The sequence below is a fragment of the Manis pentadactyla genome, chromosome 6 (genome assembly GCF_030020395.1).
Source record: "Manis pentadactyla isolate mManPen7 chromosome 6, mManPen7.hap1, whole genome shotgun sequence".
NCBI classification, from domain to species: Eukaryota; Metazoa; Chordata; class Mammalia; order Pholidota; family Manidae; genus Manis; species Manis pentadactyla.
The window spans coordinates 23,905,189-23,918,674 of record NC_080024.1 but is presented as its reverse complement, the minus strand read 5'-3'; positions in this window follow the sequence as shown (position 1 = coordinate 23,918,674).

Sequence of the window (13,486 nt, the reverse complement as noted above, 5' to 3'; positions counted from 1 at the left end):
GTGCCTCAGCTTCTTTGTATTCCTCTTCTCTAATTTCTATTCCATTTGCCATTTCTTCTACTACATCTAATCTGCTTTTAAATCCCTCCATAATATGTTTCATTTCAGATATGGAATTTCTTAATGATTGTATCTCGGTCTTAAATTCGTTCCTGAGTTCTTGAATATTTTTCTGTACCTCCATGAGCATGTTTATGACTTTTATTTTGAACTGTCTTTGAGGAAGACTGGTGAGTTCAGTTTCATTTGGCCCTTTTTCTGGGTTTTGTGAGATTTTGGACTGAACCAGTTTCCTTTGACATTTCATATTTGTATGTGATGACTTGTAGTGCCCAGAAGCTCTACTCTCTGGAGCTTCTCAGCCCCTGGAGTGAGTTTAGGGGTCGCAGGGGAATGGCGCTGGTGCCTCTGGGGAGGAAAGAGCTGTTTCCTTATTCCTGGCTGCAGTGCCTATCTCCAGTGACAGAGCCAGTAGGCTGAGCACACAGGTGTAAGCCTCTGTGCTTTGTGTCTGCAGCTATTGTAGGCAGGGCCTCCCTCTGGCTGGCCTAAAGCCAGTGCAATGACTGCCACTTTGTGAGTCGGTGCTGGCAGGCTACGAGGAAGGTACAGCAGGCTGCGTGTCACAGTGGGGCTCCTCAGAGCTGAGTATCCACGAGGGGGATGGAGCACTTGAAGCTCCTCAAAGTTCCCAAACTGCTTGGCAGAGCATGCCCAGACAACCTTGTCCCCCTATCCCTTCTGCATAGGAAGCTCCGTGCAATCCCTGTCCCTTCAGCAGCCCTCTCACTACTAGGAAGCCTCTCAGACCACCCGCCTTTCCTCTGTCCCAGAGTGGCCAGATGTGGATCTCTGTCCTCGTCACATGGCTGGAATCTCAGTCTCTCAAGTTTTCCTCCTGTCTTAGCTTTCCAACCCCACTAATCACCAGGGCACCCTGCAATGTAGGTTTGCACTCCAAAGCAGATCTCCAGGGCTAGGTGTTCAGCAGTCCTAGGCTTCCACCCTCTCCCCCCTCCATTTCTCTTCCTCTCACCAGTGAGCTGGGGTGGGAGAAGGGCTTTGGTCCCGCCAGATCAAGGCTTTGCTACCTTACCCTGTTTCCTGAGGTCTGCTCTGTTCTCCAGGTGTATGCAGTCTGATGCAGCCTTCTTTCCTGTTGCTGTTTTAGGATTTAGTTGTATTAACTATATTTTCATACTATACATGATTTTGGGAGGAGTTTTCTGTCTCACTTCTCACACCACTATCTTGAATCCGAGACTTCCAGAGGCACTTTTTAAAAGTTAAATTATTATTATTTTTGTGTGTAGTCTCTGAATTACTAATTCCACTATATTTTGCTTAAGGCTTAACATTTTGGGGTCACTGAACACATTTACAAACCTCTGTCCCTAGAAATATGCAGATGTACACAGGCAAAAACATTGTATTTCCAAGGGCACTTGGAGCCTTAGGTCCAGAATTTCTGGCTTATACTCTTGTTTAACTGTCACCCCCTTGGAGCAGAAAAATTTATCATGTAGTGTTTTTTATTTATTTACTTTTTGCTTTCCTATAAAATAACTTAAAAGTTAGAATGAACAACCCTGTATTTTGCTCTCCTGGATGGTAAACCAGTAAGACTAAGCAGGTCTTGTCCTCCACAAAAGCACCTGGAAGTGGGCTCCAGATGGGGTGAGGGTTGAAATACACCAAACTCTGAGCCCTGTACCTGGGCTATAGTCAGCCTGGAGAAAGCAGCACATTTTTTTTTCTAATTTTTCTTCCTAGAAGGGTACCTTTTCCATTAATTTTTGTTAGTTGCTGCCCAGCTTTCCAGGTCTTTTAATTTGATTATCTTCATACAATGAGAATAAAAAGCCCTCACACATATAAGAATGAATGTGCTCGTGTGTGTGCATGCGCACACATACACCAAATCAAGAAATGTTGACAAGCAAAAATAAAAATCTTATTTTTCTGGAACTAGCTTTCATTCCTTTTAATCCCATTTCTACTCTTAAGAAGATGATTCTTTATTCATGTTTTTAACTTGCCGTGGTGGTCACCATATGACAAAAAATATTTATGGAGGCAGATTCTCCTTCTTGCTAACAAGTATAGTCTAACAGCAAAAGGTCATTTTCAGCTAGTAGGAAAAATTATTCTGTGTTCCACACAGCTCTGGACACTGAGTATAAGAGAAGAGAGAATTGGGATCCCTTAGAGAGAAGACGATTTTTATGAGTCTCGCCTGTGTGAGTGTATGACTGCTTCCCTTCCATCACCCCCAGGGGGCTTGGATACTTAGCGTGACTCACTCTTCAACTTGATTAGCTCTCCTGGATTGGTGCTTGTTCAAACACTGTTCCATGTCCCCTGAAGTCAAACCTTGCCCAAGTAAGCAGCCACTCCTGTTTTTGCTGACTGCCCTGCTCAGGGACTCTTCTCAGGTGGGTCTATAAAAACTGAAGCTTTAGTGGTCCAAACAACACCATTTCTGCCACCTTAGTTAGGCTGTCTACTCCAGCAGGGCACCCTGGCTAACTGAATAACACTGCTGAATTTATCCAGGGCCCAAATCCTCACAGAACAAGGAAATCTTTCTGTGACTTCCATAGGTTTTCCTTTGACCACAGGTCATGAGTGCTACTAGATTCTGAGGTCTTTTATTATATAAGTGACTATATCATTTCTTTAGGAAAGAACTCTGTCATGTGTCCTTATGTTATTGTCTCTAAACTGGAAGACTTTTTAATACTCAAATTTAGTGCAAATTCACTCTTGCTACCAATGTGCTCAGTGAACATGCAATAAATATTTATTGCTGCTGATGAGTTCAGGAACCAGAATTTGCCAGTACCAACTGTGACCGACAGCTGCAGGGGAATTGGAGGTAGTCATTGTGTAGCACAAGCCCCATGTGCAGCAAAAATCTGGAGAGGCTCTCAGAAAGGCTAATATATGGCACACTGCCCCTCCATCCCAGGTGTTATGGGTTAAACCTCCCTTGTTTCAGTCCAACCCTGATGGCATGAAGCAGAGTTAAAGTTGTTGCAGATGCTTTTGATTCAAATTCACGCTGAGCTTTCCCTGATCAGCATGTTCCTTTGGGCGATACCACAATTTCATCTTGTTCAAGCTGTCTACCATCCTGTTTACTTAGGTTTGCACATGGAACTTCGGCACTGAAATTAGTACTGACAGTACAACCTGCAAGAGTTCTAAATCCTCATTTGCCTTCATTCTGAGGGACAGCACTCTATTATCAAAGCAATATTGATTTATACCCAAATTGCTCTCGTGTTATGAAAACATAATGACATAAAAACCCTGTATTCTCAGTTTTAAATGCCGTGATCTTGATGTTAACATGAACACCAAAGGATGTCTTAACTCCTTGACTGCCTCTGTTGTTTCTTTTGTACTGTTTTTCTCGTGGGCACAGAGGTATGTGTAAATGAAAAAAACATATATTCAGGATTATAGTTCAATAGTATATGAAACTGATGCTTTTTTCTCCTTCAATATATAAACAATTTCTGACCTGCAAAGTTTTGTTGTGCTGAGTTCTTATTGCACTATCTGGATAGTAGTGTCATGGCTGGTTGAGGGTATGTCACACCACAGGCAGGACTGCAGGCAGATAGGCGATGAAAAGAAAACTGAGAGTTAGTGAACTGCTTCTCATTCCAGCTCAGTCCTGTTAGATGGGAAATCTTAAGTAAGGTCTCTAAACCCTGGCCTGTTTCCTTTTCTGAACCATGGTCAGTTTGTATGGGAGTAGTTGCTCTCTCTCCTGACTGCATGTCAGAATCATCTCAAGAGCTTTTTAAAAATATACATACCTGAGTGCCATGCAGACTAACTTAAATTAGAATTGCTGTGCATTGGGCTTGGATGTTGGTACAATTAAATGCTCCCAGACTCCTGCAGTTGCCTAGAAAAGCAGGACCTAGAGCTGTCTGTGCAGACATACAAACAACATACTGTGTTCAACCCCATACCTCACAGGGGATGTCAGCATTAAATGATGCCTTTGATTCTAGAGATGTTCTGGAATTCTGCATCATGAATGGGCTTGAATCTCATTGCAGTCTTCCCTGCAGCCACTTGGTATTCAGTTTCCTCCTCTGCAAACTTCCATCCACTGTCTTGCACCAAAAAATTAGTTTCAGTCTCTTGTCTGCTCTTCCGTCATGTTGAAGTTACCTCATTCTACCTTTCCCCCCATTTACTAGCAATTTAAAGGTGTCTTGAGAAAGAATAGAGATCTTTGCATTTGATCTACTGTGTTTAACCAGACACATTTTCTTCTCTAAGTATCTGTTTGAAATTCTTTCTATCTTTGGAGGGACCTTTGCTGAAATTCCCACTTTCCTGGACATTCCAGTTGTCCAGCATCCACTGCAGAACTCAATTGTCACCCTTCTGAGAAAATTATATGATACACCTTCAAACCTCTTTTTTCTCAAAGAGGCTGACTCACTTGTTGCACATCTTTAGTCATTTCCATTGTCTCAAGGGATAATGTGGAGGAACACTCTACATTATTTCAGAAGCATCTTTTCTCCTTGTACCTCTGTTCCACCTCCTGAAGTCTTTCAATGCTCTCTCTTTTCAGGGCTCTCCTTCACAAATCTTATTCCTATTCCCTCTGATGAGAGGTCTTTCAGACTTCCTACATATGACCAGTGTTCCAAACAGTTTAACAGAAAAATAATAACAATTCAAAACAATTTAGGAAAGAAATGAGGTATTTTTTAAAAAAGAATTCTTCTTAAACAGTGCTAGAAACCATTCTTCTCGATCTTAAAAGAAATCTTGTAAAGATTAAAGCCAAAAGGAGCCTAGAGTCCTTGTTGATTTTTTAAAATAAAAGCAATGAAACATATGATCAAAAAATTCAGAGTACTGAAAAGTAGAATATGAAATTGGAAAGGTTTCCATTACTTACCACAAACCTCCAACCAAGATTAATTACTACTAACTGTTAGTATTTTAATAATACAGTAATTATCTATGTTATTATTAATATCAATTTTTTGCTACATAAAAGGAATTGTACTACTAACTCTGCTTTGCAGATTCTTCTTCTTTTTCATTTAATTTTATGTGTGAGTATAGAAATAACAAAGTTACATGTTCAATTCAGTGATTACAGAAATATCTACAGGAAGTAAACAGGGAATACTTGATCTTCATGAGGAAATGCACAATATCCAACAAATATTATTTTATCTTTGAAAATCTGAAAGTCTTTCTGAAAAGAAAACTTTTGCATAAACATATAAACTTCTGTCTCAAGTTATTTCTCAATCTTGGTTTAATTATAGTTTTAATTAACTTTTTCTTACTTTTTTTCAGTGTTAGCAGTAGTGGAAAATTCAGATGGATTACTGATGTCACCTCTAGAGATATACCTGAATTTAGCTCAAAACAAAATCACCCTGATCTGTAAACATTTTAATAAACTCACTGAAGCTTAATGGCTTCCATTGTTTTCATCATCACATTTGTCCCTAAAAGCACTCTAATTTCATGTTTCACAATTGTAACCAAAGTAATTATTTTCAACTTCAAGATTCTGAAATTGCTACTGTCAAAAATAACAAGCTAAGTACATTCTACAGGCTTAACCATATTTTAAAAGCTTTAAAACTCTGGTTTGTACTTAGAAGTTTATTACAATTTTATGATATATGTATGTCTATAGGTATATGTTTATATGCATATGTATATATATATGCATACATTTTTATGCCAGATAACACTTCCTCACACACACACACACACACACACACACACACACACACACACAGACTTTTTTGGTTCTTAGGAAAATAGCAGTGGAGGTCAGTGTAGAGCTGAGTTATCTATTAAAGTATTCTCATTTTAAATATTAATGATAGAGTTCTAGTTTTTAAAAATCACATTCTAGAAGTTTTAAAAAGCTAAATATGATTCTGTCAAATTGGTGATTTTAAGAGATCTGTGTAAACCCAGAGGGATGAATGCCAGCCAGAAGTCTGATTTTGGTGGCTGCAGGACACTCCTTTGTTCTGTTCTCGAATGTTTTTCAACATACAGCTATTTCATATAGGAGAATCCATTGGCCCTGGTTAGCTGGTATGTTAGTCTTATTAACAAAGTAAAACTGAAAGCTTAGGGAAAAAAATCCCTTCCTCATTACTAAATATGTAGGAGTGATATGCCTTGATTTCCTCTTGCGCTGTGGCTACGTTGTTTCTGGTTGGTGTTGTGCTTGCAGTGAAATCAGCTATGATTAATTAACTCCATTAGCAAACTCAAGTATGAAATATTTCAAATCAACTCAAAGTGCATATTGAAAATTATAAATGGTTCCAAACTTTAAAATCAATCCATCATCTTCTCCAGAACTATGTTTTCTCTGGTATTAATGTTGCCTCCAATTATGCACATTTTAGCACATGACTATTAACTACAGATCTCACAGGGAAAAATCTCAGGCTCAAATTAGCAGTTTTAAGATGATTTATCCATCTTTCTCTTCACAGCAAAATTGTGAGCATAATGCATACAACTTCCTCTCTGGCTGTGGTACCACCGTTCTTTCTGGTTTCTTCATATTTCTAACATCTGCCTCTCAGATCTTCAAGAAACCCTTCAGGAAGCAGAGATGACTGGCAGCCCTAGCTGCTGCACGTTAAGATTCATCACTGCATTTACACTTCCTCCTGAGCTGTTCCCAGTTAATGGTGAGCATGGTGGGGTACTTATGCCCACCCATTATTGCCTTCAGGACTCATCCAAAGGGCAGCCTTTGCTCAGAGACCAACTTTCCTATTGGCCTGGTCAAAAACTTTTGAGAAATGCAGTATAGTATAAAATTTTTCCTATCCAATCCTTCCTTCTCTCTATCTCCTTTCACAGGTGTCAGATCCACATGTGGGTATGAAATCCCTCCCTTCCTACTCCTTCTCATTCTCCTTTTTATCCTTTACAGATACTTTTCCCAGTAAACTTCTTGCACATTTAATTCAGTCTGCTTCTTGGAAAACCCAAGCTAAAATGTTTTTTGATAAATGACCCTATAACTGTTAATGTTTCCCAAGATTCCATCCTCTACTCTTTTTACTTCATGCCATAACTCATTTTAGTTACTACCATATATGCAATACAGTATCCATTTATTAGTATGTCCCAAATCTTTATCTCAAGCACAAGTCACCTTCTGGGCAACTAGACTGTATATATAGCTCACTAGCAGACATTTTCACTTGAAAGACCTTCAGGGGCCACAAAATGAACATATTATAAACTGAGTGTATTATTACTCTGAACAGACTAAACCCACTTTTTCTTAGTATCCAGCTCAGTGAACTTCAACACTGTTCCCATGAGAAACCCTTGGTCACTCAACTCAGAAAGCTGGTACCCCCCTCTTGATTTCTTTATTCTTCAGTCCCCTCTTCGAGTCATTCTGGTCTTCCCTTCCTAATATCTCGTGCACCTGTTCTTATGCTTTATACCAGTTAGCTATTGAATTCGTGTTTACAGAGAGGAGGAAGCTGAATGCCAAGTGTCTGCAAGGAGGACTCCAATGAGAAGCATCTCTATCTATGATGCATAATCCCAGAAAATCGCATGGATTGAGGTACCATTTACCTCTGACCCGGGTGTGAGATGTGAGGATGGAAACAGGGGTTGTTCAAAAGTCTATGTAAGTTTTAGGTCCTGAAATGTTCTCGGTTGCTAAAGCCTGAAAATTTCCTCTGAGGGTAACCTGAATCAGAGGAGCTCCGTGTTTAGGGAACTGACCTGCAGCAGAGGGCTGGGAGCAGGGCAGTGCAGAGGGACGGGTGTGTGCCTTGAAAGGCAAGATCTTTTGTCCCTGCTTCTGCTTGACTCCAAGCTGTGGTTGATAGGCATAAAATCACCACTTTTCTCCTCTCGTAAGATGAAAATTTGAAGAATTGTATGAGAGGAAACTGAACAGCCACAAGAAAAGGCATCGAGGTGGTTATTTTGGAAGGCTTTCTAGTAACGTGACTGGGTTTCTGCTGGATTCGCTCCTCTCTTAGGAAAGCCAGACAATGGACAATTCTGCCATAAACAGAAGGCATCCATGCCATTTTTAATGGTTTGTTTTAAAAAGGAATGGACAACAAAAGAATCGCCAGGTCTCAAGAGTAGAATAAAAGCATTTTTCCACAGTTAAGTCAAATAATTTAACTTTGCATTCATCTTTATCAGAGAGGAGAGAGAAGGGAGACATGGGTTACGAGAGGAAAATAGGGGATACAGGAGAGATGAGATCCATAGGAAGGAACAAGGGAAAACCCAGACTGAGAGCTCGGCCTACTCGAGAGCAGTGATCCCGGGAGGAGCGGAGAGGGCTGCCGGAGGACTCCCTCACTGGGGGAAGGTGGCAGCAGAGGTGGATTGGACATGACCAGCCACAAAAGAAGCATTTAGAGTAACTGCACATTCTTCTTAGGTAATTTGTGAGAATTACTGATGGAATACAGGAAAGGCAGCAAATGAAATGGCAATAATTAGCTCCAGGAAATGTTTTTTAAAAGGAACTATCATAGAGCACTGCCAGGAAGAGAACAATGTGAACAGAGTCACCCGAAGATAAAAGCTGCATACTGATTCACCCAAAAATTGTGATATTACAATTTCTTTAAACTCATGAAAGTAAGTTAACTTCATTAAAAATATTTACACAGGTTTTATACAGGTGTCTTAAGGGAAAGGGGCAGTGGCTCCTCAATAAGGTAGATCTTCTACTGGGTGTCAAAATAACCTGGAGAGATTGATAAAAAGGAATAACTGGATCCCATCCTCATAGGTCTGGCTGGAACCTAAGAGTGAGCATTTCTAATAGATTCCCAGATGTTGCTGTTGCTATGATCTGGGACCCACATTTGAGTACCACTGCTATAGGATATTTCACTTGCCATGCTGGATTCACAGAATCCTCCCTTTAAGTAGCACTTGTTTTTAATAGATCTTTAATAAGGATATACTTGGGATATGACAAACATTGTTAAAAATGGACTCACAGCCTTACCTGCCCCCATATTGTCTGACTTATTTTTAATGTCTCGTTATCATAAAGTGGGGAGACTCTTGCCTAATGAAAAAGGGACCCAGCTAATCTACAGATTAAGAAGTGGCTTTTGGGAAAGACCATCAAAAAGTCCTAGTTGGTTATACCTGTATTTAATTGGATACATGCGAGAAGAGAAGTAAATTCCAATTTTTGTGTGAATTTTGGCTCCTTGCATACTCCTTTGAGCATGTAACACAGTTTTGAGACTTTATATATGTAGATTCTTCTATCTCATAATATATTTACTTAGGAAGCTACAAGTGAGGACATGGAGAAGTCTTGTTTTCCTGAACCATCCAAGAGACACCAAAAATAAAGAATAAAGAATTCTGAAGCTGGAACAGTAGCCTCTTTTTTTTCTCTTTCTCAGAGAGCTGAGTTTTAACTATTATCTAGGGGTAAGTCAGAAATGAGTATAGAGCCAGCAAAGAAGGGCTTAGTGTAAATGCGTCTGTGCTTGATTCCTAAACCCACAGGAGCAGTCTTGGAACACTCAGCCAGCTGCAGACAGAATTACCCTCTATTAATTTCTGTTCTCCAAAGGGAAAAAAATATTCTTAAGTACTCAAAATAAAAAAAATCTCTAAAAAAATAAATTTAGGTAATCCTACCAAAGTATGCCAGTTCTTAACTGTAGTACTTACCATTCTTAAATCATCCCCTACTTATGCCCACTTACTCAGTAATGCATTTTATTACTACCAGCTTTCTGCACACAATACAGTACTGTTGCATTTTGGAAAGGGGCAGGGGGATTGCATCCATCATAAACCTTCACATTTTTCTAGTGTTTTAACTACTTTTCCAAAACACTTTCACATCTGTTATACCTATAATTTTACTTTTAGAGTCAAGCAGAAATACTTTTTTTGGTTTCTTGGGGAAACCTTGACTTACTGTATTTCCTAAAGTAGTGCAATTTTATTGAGGGATAAACCTCCAGCCTCTCTTCCCATCTAGTTATTTAAGTACAGACTTTAAGGTTAATCTCCTCTAGCACTTAGCTCTCCCTAGAGGCAACTACAGAAGCTAGGAAACAAGCTGGTCCACAGCAGTGAACAACTTTCTTCTCGTGCTTGTGTGAGAATTAAAAACAGTGGAGGCTAAACGTGAATCCTTTGTGATTCCATGTGGAGATGATTTAAAGAACTGTGGAAGTGAGTGGACGCTTGTCATTACCTCTCAAACAAAGCAGACCTTCTCTTACATATATGCTCCTGTGTGATGCTTTCTGAAAATATAAGTATAAATAATAAACTAGTAGTAAATGGTGGAATGCATCAGTCCATTCATAACTCATTTTTAATTTCTCATACCTTCCCAAACATGAAAGAGAAAGATGTGAGCTATGTAGTAATAGGAGATTCCTGTTTCTTTTCTTCCTTTCAGTAGATGCAGTATGCATGCAGCAGTTTTTAACTTCATTATTATTGTCATTAGTTGTTTTTGGTCACAGGACTTTTAAGAATGTAATTAAGTACACAGGCTGCTTCCTCACATAAACCACACCCAAACCTAAAAACAACATTTTGCATATTCTTTTAAGATCCTTCAACTCCTTAGAGCTCCTTTCCAGATAGTCACTCTCACCACTCTTATTCAACATAGTACTAAGAGTTCTAGCCACTGAAATAGGACAGAAAAAAAAGAATAAAAATAGGAAAGGAAATAACAAATTATTCCTATTTGAAGATGATGTAATTGTGTACATTAGAAACAAATAAACCAAGAAACCTATACATACACACACACACACAAATTCTGGAATAAGCGAATTCAGCAAGTCGCAGAATTTAAGTTTAACACACAAAATCAATCACATTTCTATATGCTAATAATGAACATGTAAAAACAAAAAAATAAAAGTCCAATTTCATTTACAATTGAAAAAGATTCTCTTCTTGACCCAACTTTAATTAGGCACTTCTGAGCCCTCTTTGGGCAAGGCCTCCACCTTAGCCTGGTTTGGCCTTCAGCAAAGATTCTGAAGTGAGTTTAGCAAGAATCCTCCTGCTGTTGATGTCTCCTCTTCATAAATCTCCATCCACTGACCCCTCATTCTATTAATTGGCAATAAATCCCCTTTTGTGCTTCTTTTGAAATTGAACCCAATCTTTCTCCTCCATTAAAAGAGTCTTATTGCAAAAGTCTTAGAGTTTTCTTTATCATTTTAAAAAGTGTCAAAATAATCTTTCTTTTACACAATTACTCCAAAAAACATAAATACTTAGATATATTCCTATAAAAAATCATGTGCAGGATCTACATGCTGAAAATTTTTGTCTTTAGTATGATTCTGAAAATGCTTTATTGCCTGACTAGAGCATTTTGCTAGATCCCCTGTATTTCTTGGAGGAAGAAGAATGACAGTTTCACAGATGGAAGAGCTACGAAGTTAATTGGAATACAATTTTGCACATGAATTATCATTTGCAGAAATGATGAGAGATTCACAACCATTCTTTTCTCTTACCTGCCCCTGCCCCAGTTTAATAATTGGATTTATAAGAAGTTGGGTGAAAGCTGGCTGTAGCTTTGTATTCAGCAGAATGCATTTGGAAAACAATTGTCACCCTTATTGGACTCTGAAACATATTCACACAGTGAACAGAAGTCATTGCTGTTATATAATACAACAAGAGCAAAAAGATTCTGATCAGTCGTACTCAACATTCCAAGTAGTAACAAACTGACTAATATACTAAACCTGAAAGATTAGAGAGCTCTGAATATCGGAGTTTCATCCATATGCTAGACACACTATGTTTTCTGATTTGCGGTGAGTGGTTTCTGTTCTTGGACTTTTAGAAACATCTTTTTCTTTGGGGATCCTGAACAATATAGAGAAAAATTGTAGGAACATAAATTCTTAGGTATTTTCTACGACTGCCAAAGTCTCTCTATGACTCTAGAATCAATCTGAGTTCTTTAAAGTTTCCTGTATAACATGGAATTAATAGTATGCATATCTATAGGCTGAGTTCACTAGATGAAACATGCATTAAAGAAATCAATTATTTTTGCTTTTCTGTGTGCCATCATTTGTCAGTAGTATGTATCTTCTTCCAGTACACTTTGCTGGGTAATAGAGGTTTTCACAACCATATATTCACATTCACAAATGATAATAAGAGAATCTGATGTTTGGCATTAGGACTTAGAGAGTGGATTATTCTGAGAAAAGTCACTCAAGACAGTGAATTCCCACAGCTGCACAAATGAAGTCATTTCAAGATTATCTCTCAAAGAATGGTTTATCTTAAAAAGAATTCACAGATGGTGCTATTTAAGGTTCTCCTGGTTTCCTTTAAAGTTTGGTGATTTGACCATAGCACATACATTTACAGCAGCGCTGTCCTTAATTTTCTTGTTGGCTTCCCCTTCTTCCAACCCTCAGCCTGTGGTCTCTTTCTCAGTGTTTCTCCCTCTGTCTCCCTTTTTCACATGAACACACACACACAGGAAAAGGAAAAACTGCTTGTTATAGTTTCCTGGTTCAATTCATGAAAATCTAGGGTCCTAAGACTAATTTTATCTAATTTATGTCTTGTCTCATAATCTTATTTTTGTTCTAAGGATTCAGTCACTCTACAGAAAAATATTATAATATATGACTTTATTTTCATTTTCCTGGGCCCTGACAGTAAAAGCTAAAAAAAAGAGGTAGTTTGATCTGAATAAATAGGGATATTCAAAGACTCCAAATAATCAGGGAGAACAGAATAATACTAAGTAAAATAAAGACTAGGCATCATAGGCTGTCCAAAGTACATTTTTCTAGGAAATAAGACAAGGATTCTACCAGGAAGAACAGTGCAGGCTTATTTTATCCTAAATTCCTTGAGAAGTTATTTCCTTCCTATCTGCTGTTCTAAGAGTAAGTCTTCTCTTTTCATAGCTAAGCTCACTGTGATGAGCAGTGCAGCAGCATTTCCAGTTTTGTACGGTTTTTTTTCTCCCTTTCATCCCATTATTCGTTCTGTATGGTAACAAGTGAACACATTTGTTTTTTCAAAACCTATCAATATTGCTTATTGTGACTCAGATCATTAACAAAAAGTACATACTCTAAAGCAGTGATTTGCAATAAGCTATGGAGGACAAAAATAGCTGAATCACATGACAGCATTTCCTAAATATATAGAAAATCTCTTAAAGATTCTGATGCCCATTTGACTAATAACTAACAAGTAAGCAGGGACATTGCCTGCCTTGATTGTTTTTTGCCCAGAAACATAAAGGGTTGGGGAGTGGTGTGGAGAAACAAATATCACCATATGATTACACTCTATTCTCAGGTGAATTGAGGGCACCAGGAAGACTGAGAACTATCCTGATGCATACAACATGAGCCCATTACCATTTTAAATGTTTCTTCTAAGAAAGAGATGTAAGTTATCG